The sequence below is a fragment of the Rutidosis leptorrhynchoides genome, chromosome 8 (assembly GCF_046630445.1).
Source record: "Rutidosis leptorrhynchoides isolate AG116_Rl617_1_P2 chromosome 8, CSIRO_AGI_Rlap_v1, whole genome shotgun sequence".
In the NCBI taxonomy this organism is placed as follows: domain Eukaryota; kingdom Viridiplantae; phylum Streptophyta; class Magnoliopsida; order Asterales; family Asteraceae; genus Rutidosis; species Rutidosis leptorrhynchoides.
The window spans coordinates 330,446,785-330,460,045 of NC_092340.1; positions in this window are offsets into that span (position 1 = coordinate 330,446,785).

Genomic DNA, 13,261 nt, shown 5'->3' on the forward strand with positions numbered 1-13,261 from the left:
CAAAAGTGCAGAAAGACTTCCAAATTTTGTTGCTAATCCAGAGCGACGACCATTGATGCAACCACGGCGATGTCCATCATTTATACCTTTTCGGCGGATGGCGGATGGCAAAGACAAGCAAATAATGAAAAGGCAATCTATATCAAAATACAAGTTATCCAGGCTACTTGACAAGCTGGGCAATCTTATTGATGATTCTGGGGATGATAACGACCTGGGCTATGATAATAATGACTCTGATGTTGAAATTGACAAAGATGAGTTCATGTCAGAGAAGCAGGCAGTGTTGCTTTTAAATGACATTCTTAAGCAGACAGCCCCGGCAAAATATAAGCAACGCTTAGCGCAACCCGCCTTCCGTGCTGTGGCCGTGGACAATTTCTTTGCCCTCATTACTGGAGAGCAAGCCACCAAGCCACCAGCCATGGCAGAATCTACACAATGTTTCATTGATTGAATTGCTAATTATCCATTGCCCAGAAATCTTGCTATACCAACAATTGGCGTTTATGATGGCACAACGAACCCGGAAGATTTTCTGACTATGTTTGAAGGTGTTATGAGGTTGCAGCATTGGGAGGATGAAACTGCGTGTCATATGTTTCCTATGGTACTGCAGAAAATGGCATGGGAATGGTTTGCTAGTTTGCCACCAAGGAGTATTACCAGTTTTCTTGATTTGAGAGCAAAATTTGTGATGCAATACCAAAATCTATGGAGCTGTACTCTGACACATCTTGATGCATACGAGATCACAATGCATTATAATGAATCTTTGAGCAATTTTATGAAGCGTTATACACTTGAAGCACAGAAGATCCCTGATTGTCCAGAATCACAGCTTGTATCTGGTTTTATTTTCTGTCTGGACCAGCGACGGTTTGGTGCACTTGTTCATGCATTACGGTATGACTTGCCAAAAACATTGCATCAGGCGTTGGAGGTTGCACAGAGGCATGTTCGAGCTGGTGAGCGTGGGTTGAACAAGTTTGATATTGGCAGCAGTAGCAAGCCGCACAACGGAGGACGGTATTTTGACAGAAATCAGAGAAGGAATGACAATTCAAATGGAGGATGGAGAGGAAACAATCACCCTAATGATTTCCACCACAACAGAAGGCCAATAGAAAGGCACCCATTAATAATGATGCTTACCAAAACTCCGAAAGAGATCCTCTTTACTGAACCAATTCGGACCACTTTCAATGCTCCAGCACCTATGGAAGAAAGGGAGGGTCCAAAGAGTGAGTTGTGGTGCGATTTTCATGAGGCTTGGGGCCATGATACAGACAATTACAAATCTTTGATGAGAGAAATCATAGCGAAAATCAAGGCAGGAGAACTAAATCATTTGTTGCCTGGCAAACAGTACAGGAGGAATGATCCTCGCATGAAATTTGCGTGGCAAAGGAATGATGGTAACAGAGGATGCCGTGGAGAGAACAGAAGAGAGCAGCATGGTGGAAGAGATAATCGGAACCAACCGCAGTACGGAGACCGGATCACAGAGCGTGAGACAACTCCAGAAGTTGTAATCAGGATGGTTTGGATTAACAACAGTCATTATGAAGAAGGTGAATCATCAAACAGCAATTTGGACAGCTGGAGATATGCTCCAATTATCTTTCAGCCAATTCAGAATTGGGCGTTGTCCATCCAACCAGTGATCATTTCAGCAGAGATAGCAAATAAGTTTGTCAACTGTATCTACACAGATATGGGAAGTGAAGCTGACATCATTTACTGGCATTGCTTGAAGACTTTTCCAAGGCATGTGCAGGGCAGAGCTAGGCAAACGAGGTTGAAAGTTTCTGGATTAACGGGAGCACCGGTAAATGCCATGGGGCAGATTCGTTTGGAAGTTGTTATGGGCACATTCCCATTGTTGAGAAAAGAAACAATCGATTTCACAATCATAGATGGAAATTCTCGATTTAATGTCCTTTTTGGAAGGGCAGCGTTGACTAAATTCGGAGCGATAACATCGACATCTCATGCAGAGATCAGGTTCCCAACTCCTAACGGAGTAGTCGCCATACATTCACAGTATGTGGCACCGGCTAGGGAGAGATCCACATTTGTGAACTTACCAGAAGGCAACGTAAACTGGAGAAAGCATGATCGGTTGTTTAGTGATGATGAAGTTCAGGAGTTTTTCATTCCATAATCAAGTGTGTAGGTCGGATAGCGCTGGGCGCTCGGCGTATGAAGAAGCAAATCTCAGTATGTTATCAAGAACAAAAGTTTATTATCAGAGCAGTTTTTTAGCATTTTTATGAAGACATTGCCTTTTACAATCATTGTATTCATGCCAAAATACACATGTTTGGCATTTAAAGAACATATTTTCGCATTATATGAAGAGCAACGTTTATCAATTTACTGTGAACCATTGTGGTTATTTTACAGTGCATATGTTAGCAATTGCATACATTAAACATTCATGGCGTACTAATTAGGCTTGATCCACCTAAATTCATCATCAATCGTTTATGTATTGCACAGTACCGAACAATAAATTTTATATTTTTCTTAAACAAAGTGCTGCCCGTGACAAATGTAAAACATTACATTTATAACCTGCCCACAGAAGGAGTGTATTTTTAAAATACCTCCGATGGCAGAAGCTTTTGTGCCGGCCAGTAAAGGCACAATGGATCTGCTAGAAAACGTTTAAGTTTTACTAGAATGCACCGAGGCATGATACAAAACTCATATACTTGTCATGACAAACATTATAAAAACTTATTTCACAGAACGAAAAGAAGTTTATATATTCTATGAAGGCAAAATAATTAGCAATTCTTCCTCATATACTTTATGACAGAATTCGTAAGACGGAGAGTCTATTGATTTGTAATCATTCTTCTAAAACACTTCATAATTCTTCCTCATTAATTTTATGACGGAAAGCGTGTAACAGAATTCAGACATCATATTAATTTAGCAAAACTTAATACTACAAGGCGTCTACATATGAATTACCTTATACACTTTTCAAAATGATTTGCTCAATTATACACTGCACAATTGTGTATAGAAATTTTATGCTCGGGTGCATAATCGATTGGTTTTAAAGCATTAAGCATCAAAATATTTGCAACAAGCATGTAAACACACATAGTCATCACAATAAAGTCAGTATGTATATAATGTCAAGGTCAGAAGGAAATTTATTACAAAATATTGTTTGACATTTTTACAAAAATCAATCAAATTTCACGCTAAGCACATCTTGAGCAGATGAATCTTCTTTGCTGCATGCTTCATCATAAACGTTTATCTTCAAATTTATCAATTTATCTTTAGTCTCATCAACCTTTTTCTGAGTACCAGGGGGCATAAGTTTGGTAATAGCAGCAGAAGGGGTTTGGTTGGGAGCAAGGCGTTTAAACAGCTTGACGGTTACAGCAGCAATAGCATGGGTGCGGACAGCATCAACATAATCGTTGTAGGGATTCGCCACAAGACTGGATCCAAGAACCTTAGCTATCAGACCTGGTATACCCTTCTTAAGCTCAGCAAAATTACCTTCGCCTTTCTCCGCCCTCCGGAGAAGCTCAGCAGACTTTTCCCTCTCTGCATTCAGCTGCTTCTCCAACTCACCCACTTTCACCTGTTCCTCTTCAAGTCTTTTCTTCTCAGCATCCCTTTCCCCTTGCAGAACAACAGAGACATCTTGAGCACTTTTTAGCTCAACTTCTCTAGCCTTTATTATTTTCTGCGCATCACTTAAGGCACGCTCAGCATCAGCAGCTTTTTTAAGAGCATTTGCACCTTCAGTTATGTCTTTACGGGCTATAGCAAGAATAGACTCCTGATGCTTCTGCAGTTGCAGCACAGAGTCCAGATGATTGGTTAGTAGTACATGAGCTGCCATAGTTGATTCCCTGAGTTGATCAGAGCGGAGAGCGGTGAATTGGGGTTTCAGCTCAGGGATAACACAACCCTTTACAAGAAAAAATTTTATGAGTAATTTCAGGCAACTCACATCAATAAATTACAAACATATACATGCAGAAGGTCTTATCATTCATACCTGAAGAAGAGTTGCAAATTCTTTATCCTTAGTGGCAGGGTTTGCAATGATGGCCTGCAATGCCCTCACATGAGCAGGAAGAGTTGGCTCTTGAACATTGGAGGATGTGATAGCTTGGTTAGTGATATTAGGAGGAGGAGAATGATAAGCAGAGTTGCCTTCCGGCCTATCTTCATGAAATTCAGATTCATCGAATGGAGTAAAGTTTAGGTCAGGCGTTTTCAGGTCCTTCTCTGTAGTGACCCGAACTTTTCCATGTTTATATATATTAATTGAGATTGATATTTACACGATTAAATGTTTCCAACATGTTAAGCAATTAAACTTGTTAAGACTTGATTAATTGAAATATGTTTCATATAGACAATTGACCACCCAAGTTGACCGGTGATTCACGAACGTTAAAACTTGTAAAAACTATATGATGACATATATATGGATATATATATATATAGTTAACATGATACCATGATAAGTAAACATATCATTAAGTATATTAACAATGAACTACATATGTAAAAACAAGACTACTAACTTAATGATTTTTAAACGAGACATATATGTAACGATTATCGTTGTAAAGACATTTAATGTATATATATCATATTAAGAGATATTCATACATGATAATATCATGATAATATAATAATTTAAAATCTCATTTGATATTATAAACATTGGGTTAACAACATTTAACAAGATCGTTAACCTAAAGGTTTCAAAACAACACTTACATGTAACGACTAACGATGACTTAACGACTCAGTTAAAATGTATATACATGTAGTGTTTTAATATGTATTTATACACTTTTGAAAGACTTCAATACACTTATCAAAATACTTATACATAACAAAAATGCTTACAATTACATCCTCGTTCAGTTTCATCAACAATTCTACTCGTATGCACCCGTATTCGTACTCGTACAATACACAGCTTTTAGATGTATGTACTATCGGTATATACACTCCAATGATCAGCTCTTAGCAGCCCATGTGAGTCACCTAACACATGTGGGAACCATCATTTGGCAACTAGCATGAAATATCTCATAAAATTACAAAAATATGAGTAATCATTCATGACTTATTTACATGAAAACAAAATTACATATCCTTTATATCTAATCCATACACCAACGACCAAAAACACCTACAAACACTTTAATTCTTCAATTTTCTTCATCTAATTGATCTCTCTCAAGTTCTATCTTCAAGTTCTAAGTGTTCTTCATATATTCTACAAGTTTTAGTTACATAAAATCAAGAATACTTTCAAGTTTGCTAGCTCACTTCCAATCTTGTAAGGTGATCATCCAACTTCAAGAAATCTTTGTTTCTTACAGTAGGTTATCATTCTAATACAAGGTAATAATCATATTCAAACTTTGGTTCAATTTCTATAACTATAACAATCTTATTTCAAGTGATGATCTTACTTGAACTTGTTTTCGTGTCATGATTCTGCTTCAAGAACTTCGAGCCATCCAAGGATCCGTTGAAGCTAGATCCATTTTTCTCTTTTCCAGTAGGTTTATCCAAGGAACTTAAGGTAGTAATGATGTTCATAACATCATTCAATTCATACATATAAACCTATCTTATTCGAAGGTTTAAACTTGTAATCACTAGAACATAGTTTAGTTAATTCTAAACTTGTTCGTAAACAAAAGTTAATCCTTCTAACTTGAATTTTAAAATCAACTAAACACATGTTCTATATCTATATGATATGCTAACTTAATGATTTAAAACCTGGAAACACGAAAAACACCGTAAAACCGGATTTGCGCCGTCGTAGTAACACCGCGGGCTGTTTTGGGTTAGTTAATTAAAAACTATGATAAACTTTGATTTAAAAGTTGTTATTCTGAGAAAATAATTTTTATTATGAACATAAAACTATATCCAAAAATTATGGTTAAACTCAAAGTGGAAGTATGTTTTCTAAAATGGTCATCTAGACGTCGTTCTTTCGACTGAAATGACTACCTTTACAAAAACGACTTGTAACTTATTTTTCTGACTATAAACCTATACTTTTTATGTTTAGATTCATAAAATAGAGTTCAATATGAAACCATAGCAATTTGATTCACTCAAAACGGATTTAAAATGAAGAAGTTATGGGTAAAACAAGATTGGATAATTTTTCTCATTTTAGCTACGTGAAAATTGGTAACAAATCTATTCCAACCATAACTTAATCAACTTGTATTGTATATTATGTAATCTTGAGATACCATAGACACGTATACAATGTTTCGACCTATCATGTCGACACATCTATATATATTTCGGAACAACCATAGACACTCTATATGTGAATGTTGGAGTTAGCTATATAGGGTTGAGGTTGATTCCAAAATATATATAGTTTGAGTTGTGATCAATACTGAGATACGCATACACTGGGTTGTGGATTGATTCAAGATAATATTTATCGATTTATTTCTGTACATCTAACTGTGGACAACTAGTTGTAGGTTACTAACGAGGACAACTGACTTAATAAATTTAAAACATCAAAATATATTAAAAGTGTTGTAAATATATTTTGAACATACTTTGATATATATGTATATATTGTTATAGGTTCGTGAATCAACCAGTGGCCAAGTCTTACTTCCCGACGAAGTAAAAATCTGTGAAGGTGAGTTATAGTCCCACTTTTAAAATCTAATATTTTTGGGATGAGAATACATGCAGGTTTTATAAATGATTTACAAAATAGACACAAGTACGTGAAACTACATTCTATGGTTGAATTATAGAAATCAAATATGCCCCTTTTTATTAAGTCTGGTAATCTAAGAATTAGGGAACAGACACCCTAATTGACGCGAATCCTAAAGATAGATCTATTGGGCCTAACAAACCCCATCCAAAGTACCGGATGCTTTAGTACTTCGAAATTTATATCATATCCGAAGGGTGTCCCGGAATGATGGGGATATTCTTATATATGCATCTTGTTAATGTCGGTTACCAGGTGTTCACCATATGAATGATTTTTATCTCTATGTATGGGATGTGTATTGAAATATGAAATCTTGTGGTCTATTATTATGATTTGATATATATAGGTTAAACCTATAACTCACCAACATTTTTGTTGACGTTTTAAGCATGTTTATTCTCAGGTGATTATTAAGAGCTTCCGCTATCGCATACTTAAATAAGGACGAGATTTGGAGTCCATGCTTGTATGTTATTGTGTAAAAACTGCATTCAAGAAACTTATTTTGTTGTAACATATTTGTATTGTAAACCATTATGTAATGGTCGTGTGTAAACAGGATATTTTAGATTATCATTATTTGATAATCTACGTAAAGCTTTTTAAACCTTTATTGATGAAATAAAGGTTATGGTTTGTTTTAAAATGAATGCAGTCTTTGAAAAACGTCTCATATAGAGGTCAAAACCTCGCAACGAAATCAATTAATATGGAACGTTTTTAATCAATAAAAACTGGACATTTCAATTGGTATCCGAGCGTTGGTCTTAGAGAACCAGAATTTTGCATTAGTGTGTCTTATCGAGTTTGTTAGGATGCATTAGTGAGTCTGGACTTCGACCGTGTTTACTTGAAAAATGATTGCTTAACAAATTTTGTTGGAAACTATATATTTTTAACATGTGAATATTATGTGATATATTAATCTCTTAACGCGTTTGATATTATGTGATAGATGTCTACCTCTAGAACAAGTCCCACTGACTCACCTAATAATAATGAAGAGTCAAATGTAAATTGGAATGATTCGTGGACTGATTCACAAGTTCCCGAAGAGGAACCGGAAGAAGAGTCGGAACCGGAAGAAGAATCGGAACCGGAAGAAGAATCGGAACCGGATGAAGAAATAGAACCGGTGGGGGAAATAATAAAATGGTTAAGTAAAAGAAAATCCTCAACCAACCGACCAAGGTTAATTATGGTCAATGGTGTTTCCGCCAAGGAAGCAAAATATTGGGAGGATTACCAATTCTCCGATGAATCGGATTCCGACGAGAATTCCGATGATGTTATAGAAATTACCCCAACTGAATTTAAAAAGGCAAAAGAAAATAATAAGGAAAAGGGCATAAAAATAGAGAAATCTAATTCCAACCCCGATGAACTTTATATGTATCGTCAACCCCCGAAGTTCTTAAGTTGTAACAATGACCCGGGAACCTCTAAACCACCAGGTTTTTCTAAACCAATGTGGAAAACGACGGCTCGTATTAGGGGAACATCATATATCCCTAGAAACTTGGCAAAACGAACCAAAACCGAAGAAGAAGAAACAAGCGAGTCGGAATAAGATAGTTGTATTTATGTGGTGTAATATATGTAATATAGTGTGCTTATGCTTTATGATATATGTAAAAATTACTTGTATTAATAAGTATTTTTTTTATGAATCTAACTCTTGTCTATTTTACAGTATAAAAACACAAAATGGATAGACAACCCAATATTTTAAGAGACCTACCCGGAGACATGATTGATGAAATCTTGTCTAGAGTCGGTCAGAATTCTTCGGCACAACTATTTAAGGCGAGATCAGTTTGTAAGACATTCGAAGAACGTTCCAAGAATGCCTTGGTTTATAAAAGGCTTTCGTTCGAAAGATGGGGGATATCACATTGGGAAATTCATAAGTTACGATGTGTTTACTTTGACGCATATATTGCGAGGAACCCAAATGCTATTTTACGCAATGGGTTAAGAAATTATTTTGACTCAATATATCCGAATATTGGACTTCGTGATTTAGAAAAATCGGCTAACATGCAACATAAAGAAGCATGTTATGCTTACGGATTAGTAATGTTCACTTCTCACCAAAGTGAGAACAAGAACATCGAGCTACAACTATTAAACAAAACGTTCCCACAAGTGACGGAGTCGGTAATTGGGGTAAGAAATGAGGTTTTTAGATTGTTACGGGACTGTTGGACATTACGTAACCCTCGTCCCTTTGACGACGTTACAACACGCTGTCTTATCAATGGCCATAACGGTTATGTTCCACAAGACCAAGGATGGGAAGTAATCCTAGTAAAACCAGAATTCATGACTTGTTTCTGGACGTATGAATTACGTGTCTTTATTGCCTTTGTTGAACGACTTGTGTACTAGCTAGAATTATCTTCACAACCATCTTGTATCAAATTTATTGTGTGCTATATTTCATGCTATATGTAAAATAAGCGGTATTGTAAGTTTGTAAAATATTGTGTAAAAGTTTGAACACGAAATATTATTATAATCAGTTTTTCATATAGAATTGTAGTAGTTGAATTGTATATTAGCTACTAAGTATGAACTTAACGGGTAGGTACTACCCGAATTTAAACTTATAAAATGCTAATATGAAGAAAAAGCTTTTATAAAGGAGTTCATATTATGCTACGAAATACTATTAACTACTCTTAATATTCTGTATGATTAACTTGTTCCATTTGACTATTTTGAAGGAAATGGCACAGACTACTAGACACACCGTGAATATGAATGAAGAGGAATTCCGTAATTTTCTAGCTTCAAACATAGCCGCAGTACAGGCTGCGCTACATACCAACAATAACCTTGGATCTAGCAGTACAGGAAATCGTGTAGGATGCACCTACAAAGAATTCACTGCCTGCAAACCTTTGGAATTTGATGGAACCGAAGGACCGATCGGATTGAAACGGTGGACCGAGAAGGTCGAATAGGTGTTTGCCATAAGTAAGTGTACTGAAGAGGACAAAGTGAAGTACGCTACGCATACCTTCACAGGTTCTGCGTTAACATGGTGGAATACCTATCTAGAGCAAGTGGGACAAGACGATGCGTACGCACTACCGTGGTCAGCATTCAAGCACTTGATGAACGAGAAGTACCGTCCCAGAACCGAGGTCAATAAGCTCAAGACAGAACTTAGAGGGTTACGAACCCAAGGATTTGATATTACCACGTACGAAAGACGATTCACAGAATTGTGCCTATTGTGTCCGGGAGCATTCGAAGATGAGGAAGAGAAGATCGACGCGTTTGTGAAAGGATTACCGGAAAGAATCCAAGAAGATATAAGTTCACACGAGCCCGCCTCCATACAACAGGCATGTAGAATGGCTCACAAACTAGTGAACCAGATTGAAGAAAGAATTAAAGAACAGACTGCTGAAGAGGCCAATGTGAAGCAAGTCAAAAGAAAGTGGGAGGAAAACGGTGATAAGAATCACCAATACAACAACAACAGCAATTACAACAATAATCGCAACAAGTATCCCAACAATCGCAACATCAATCGCAACTACAACAAACGGCCCAACAACAACAACAACAACAGCAGCAACTACAACAATCATCCCAACAACAATAATAACCGCAACAACAACAACAATCAGAAGCAGCTATGCCAAAGGTGTGAAAAGTATCACTCAGGGTTCTGCACCAAATTTTGAAACAAGTGTAAAAGAAATGGTCATAGCGCGGCGAAGTGTGAGGTCTACGGACCAGGGGTTAATAGAACGAAAGGAACAAATGGTGTCGGAACGAGTAATGGCGGAGCAAGTAGTGTCGGAGCAAGTTATGCCAATGTAGTTTGTTATAAATGTGGAAAACCGGGCCACATTATTAGAAATTGCCCGAACCAGGAGAACACGAATGGACAAGGCCGCGGAAGAGTTTTCAATATTAATGCGGCAGAGGTACAGGAAGACCCGGAGCTTGTTACGGGTACGTTTCTTATTGACAATAAATCTGCTTACGTTTTATTTGATTCGGGTGCGGATAGAAGCTATATGAGTAGAGATTTTTGTGCTAAATTAAGTTGTCCATTGACGCCTTTGGATAGTAAATTTTTACTCGAATTAGCAAATGGTAAATTAATTTCAGCAGATAATATATGTCGGAATCGAGAAATTAAACTGGTTAGCGAAACATTTAAGATTGATTTGATACCAGTAGAGTTAGGGAGTTTTGATGTGATAATCGGTATGGACTGGTTGAAAGAAGTGAAAGCCGAGATCGTTTGTTACAAAAATGCAATTCGCATTATACGAGAAAAAGGAAAACCCTTAATGGTGTACGGAGAAAAGGGCAACACGAAGCTACATCTTTTTAGTAATTTGAAGGCACAAAAACTAATAAGAAAAGGTTGCTATGCTGTTCTAGCACACGTCGAGAAAGTACAAACTGAAGAAAAGAGCATCAATGATGTTCCCATTGCAAAAGAATTTCCCGATGTATTTTCGAAAGAATTACCGGGATTACCCCCACATCGATCCGTTGAATTTCAAATAGATCTTATACCAGAAGCTGCACCAATAGCTCGTGCTCCTTACAGACTCGCACCCAGCGAGATGAAAGAACTGCAAAGCCAATTACAAGAACTTTTAGAGCGTGGTTTCATTCGACCAAGCACATCACCGTGGGGAGCTCCTGTTTTGTTTGTCAAGAAGAAAGATGGTACATTCAGGTTGTGTATCAACTACCGAGAGTTGAACAAACTTACCATCAAGAACCGCTACCCACTACCGAGAATCGACGACTTATTTGATCAACTACAAGGCTCGTCTGTTTATTCAAAGATTGACTTACGTTCCGGGTATCATCAAATGCGGGTGAAAGAAGATGATATTCCAAAGACTGCTTTCAGAACACGTTACGGTCATTACGAGTTTATGGTCATGCCGTTTGGTTTAACTAATGCACCAGCTGTGTTCATGGACCTTATGAACCGAGTGTGTGGACCATACCTTGACAAGTTTGTCATTGTTTTCATTGATGACACACTTATTTACTCAAAGAATGACCAAGAACACGGTGAACATTTGAGAAAGGTGTTAGAAGCATTGAGGAAGGAAGAATTGTACGCTAAGTTTTCAAAGTGTGCATTTTGGTTGGAAGAAGTTCAATTCCTCGGTCACATAGTGAACAAAGAAGGTATTAGGGTGGATCCGGCAAAGATAGAAACTGTTGAAAAGTGGGAAACCCCAAAAACTCCGAAACACATACGCCAGTTTTTAGGACTAGCTGGTTACTACAGAAGGTTCATCCAAGACTTTTCCAGAATAGCAAAACCCTTGACTGCATTAACGCATAAAGGGAATAAATTTGAATGGAATGATGAACAAGAGAAAGCGTTTCAGTTATTGAAGAAAAAGCTAACTACGGCACCTATATTGTCATTGCCTGAAGGGAATGATTATTTTGTGATTTATTGTGACGCATCAAAGCAAGGTCTCGGTTGTGTATTAATGCAACGAACGAAGGTGACTGCTTATGCGTCTAGACAATTGAAGATTCACGAACAAAATTATACGATGCATGATTTAGAATTAGGCGCGGTTGTTTTTGCATTAAAGACTTGGAGGCACTACTTATATGGGGTCAAAAGTATTATATATACCGACCACAAAAGTCTTCAACACATATTTAATCAGAAACAACTGAATATGAGGCAGCGTAGGTGGATTGCATTATTGAATGATTACGACTTTGAGATTCGTTACCACCCGGGGAAGGCAAATGTGGTAGCCGATGCCTTGAGCAGGAAGGACAGAGAACCCATTCGAGTAAAATCTATGAATATAATGATTCATAATAACCTTACTACTCAAATAAAGGAGGCGCAACAAGGAGTTTTAAAAGAGGGAAATTTAAAGGATGAAATACCCAAAGGATCGGAGAAGCATCTTAATATTCGGGAAGACGGAACCCGGTATAGGGCTGAAAGGATTTGGGTACCAAAATTTGGAGATATGAGAGAAATGGTACTTAGAGAAGCTCATAAAACCAGATACTCAATACATCCTGGAACGGGGAAGATGTACAAGGATCTCAAGAAACATTTTTGGTGGCCGGGTATGAAAGCCGATGTTGCTAAATGCGTAGGAGAATGTTTGACGTGTTCTAAGGTCAAAGCTGAGCATCAGAAACCATCAGGTCTACTTCAACAACCCGAAATCCCGGAATGGAAATGGGAAAACATTACCATGGATTTCATCACTAAATTGCCAAGGACTGCAAGTGGTTTTGATACTATTTGGGTAATAGTTGATCGTCTCACCAAATCAGCACACTTCCTGCCAATAAGAGAAGATGACAAGATGGAGAAGTTAGCATGACTGTATTTGAAGGAAGTCGTCTCCAGACATGGAATACCAATCTCGATTATCTCTGATAGGGATGGCAGATTTATTTCAAGATTCTGGCAGACATTACAACAAGCATTAGGAA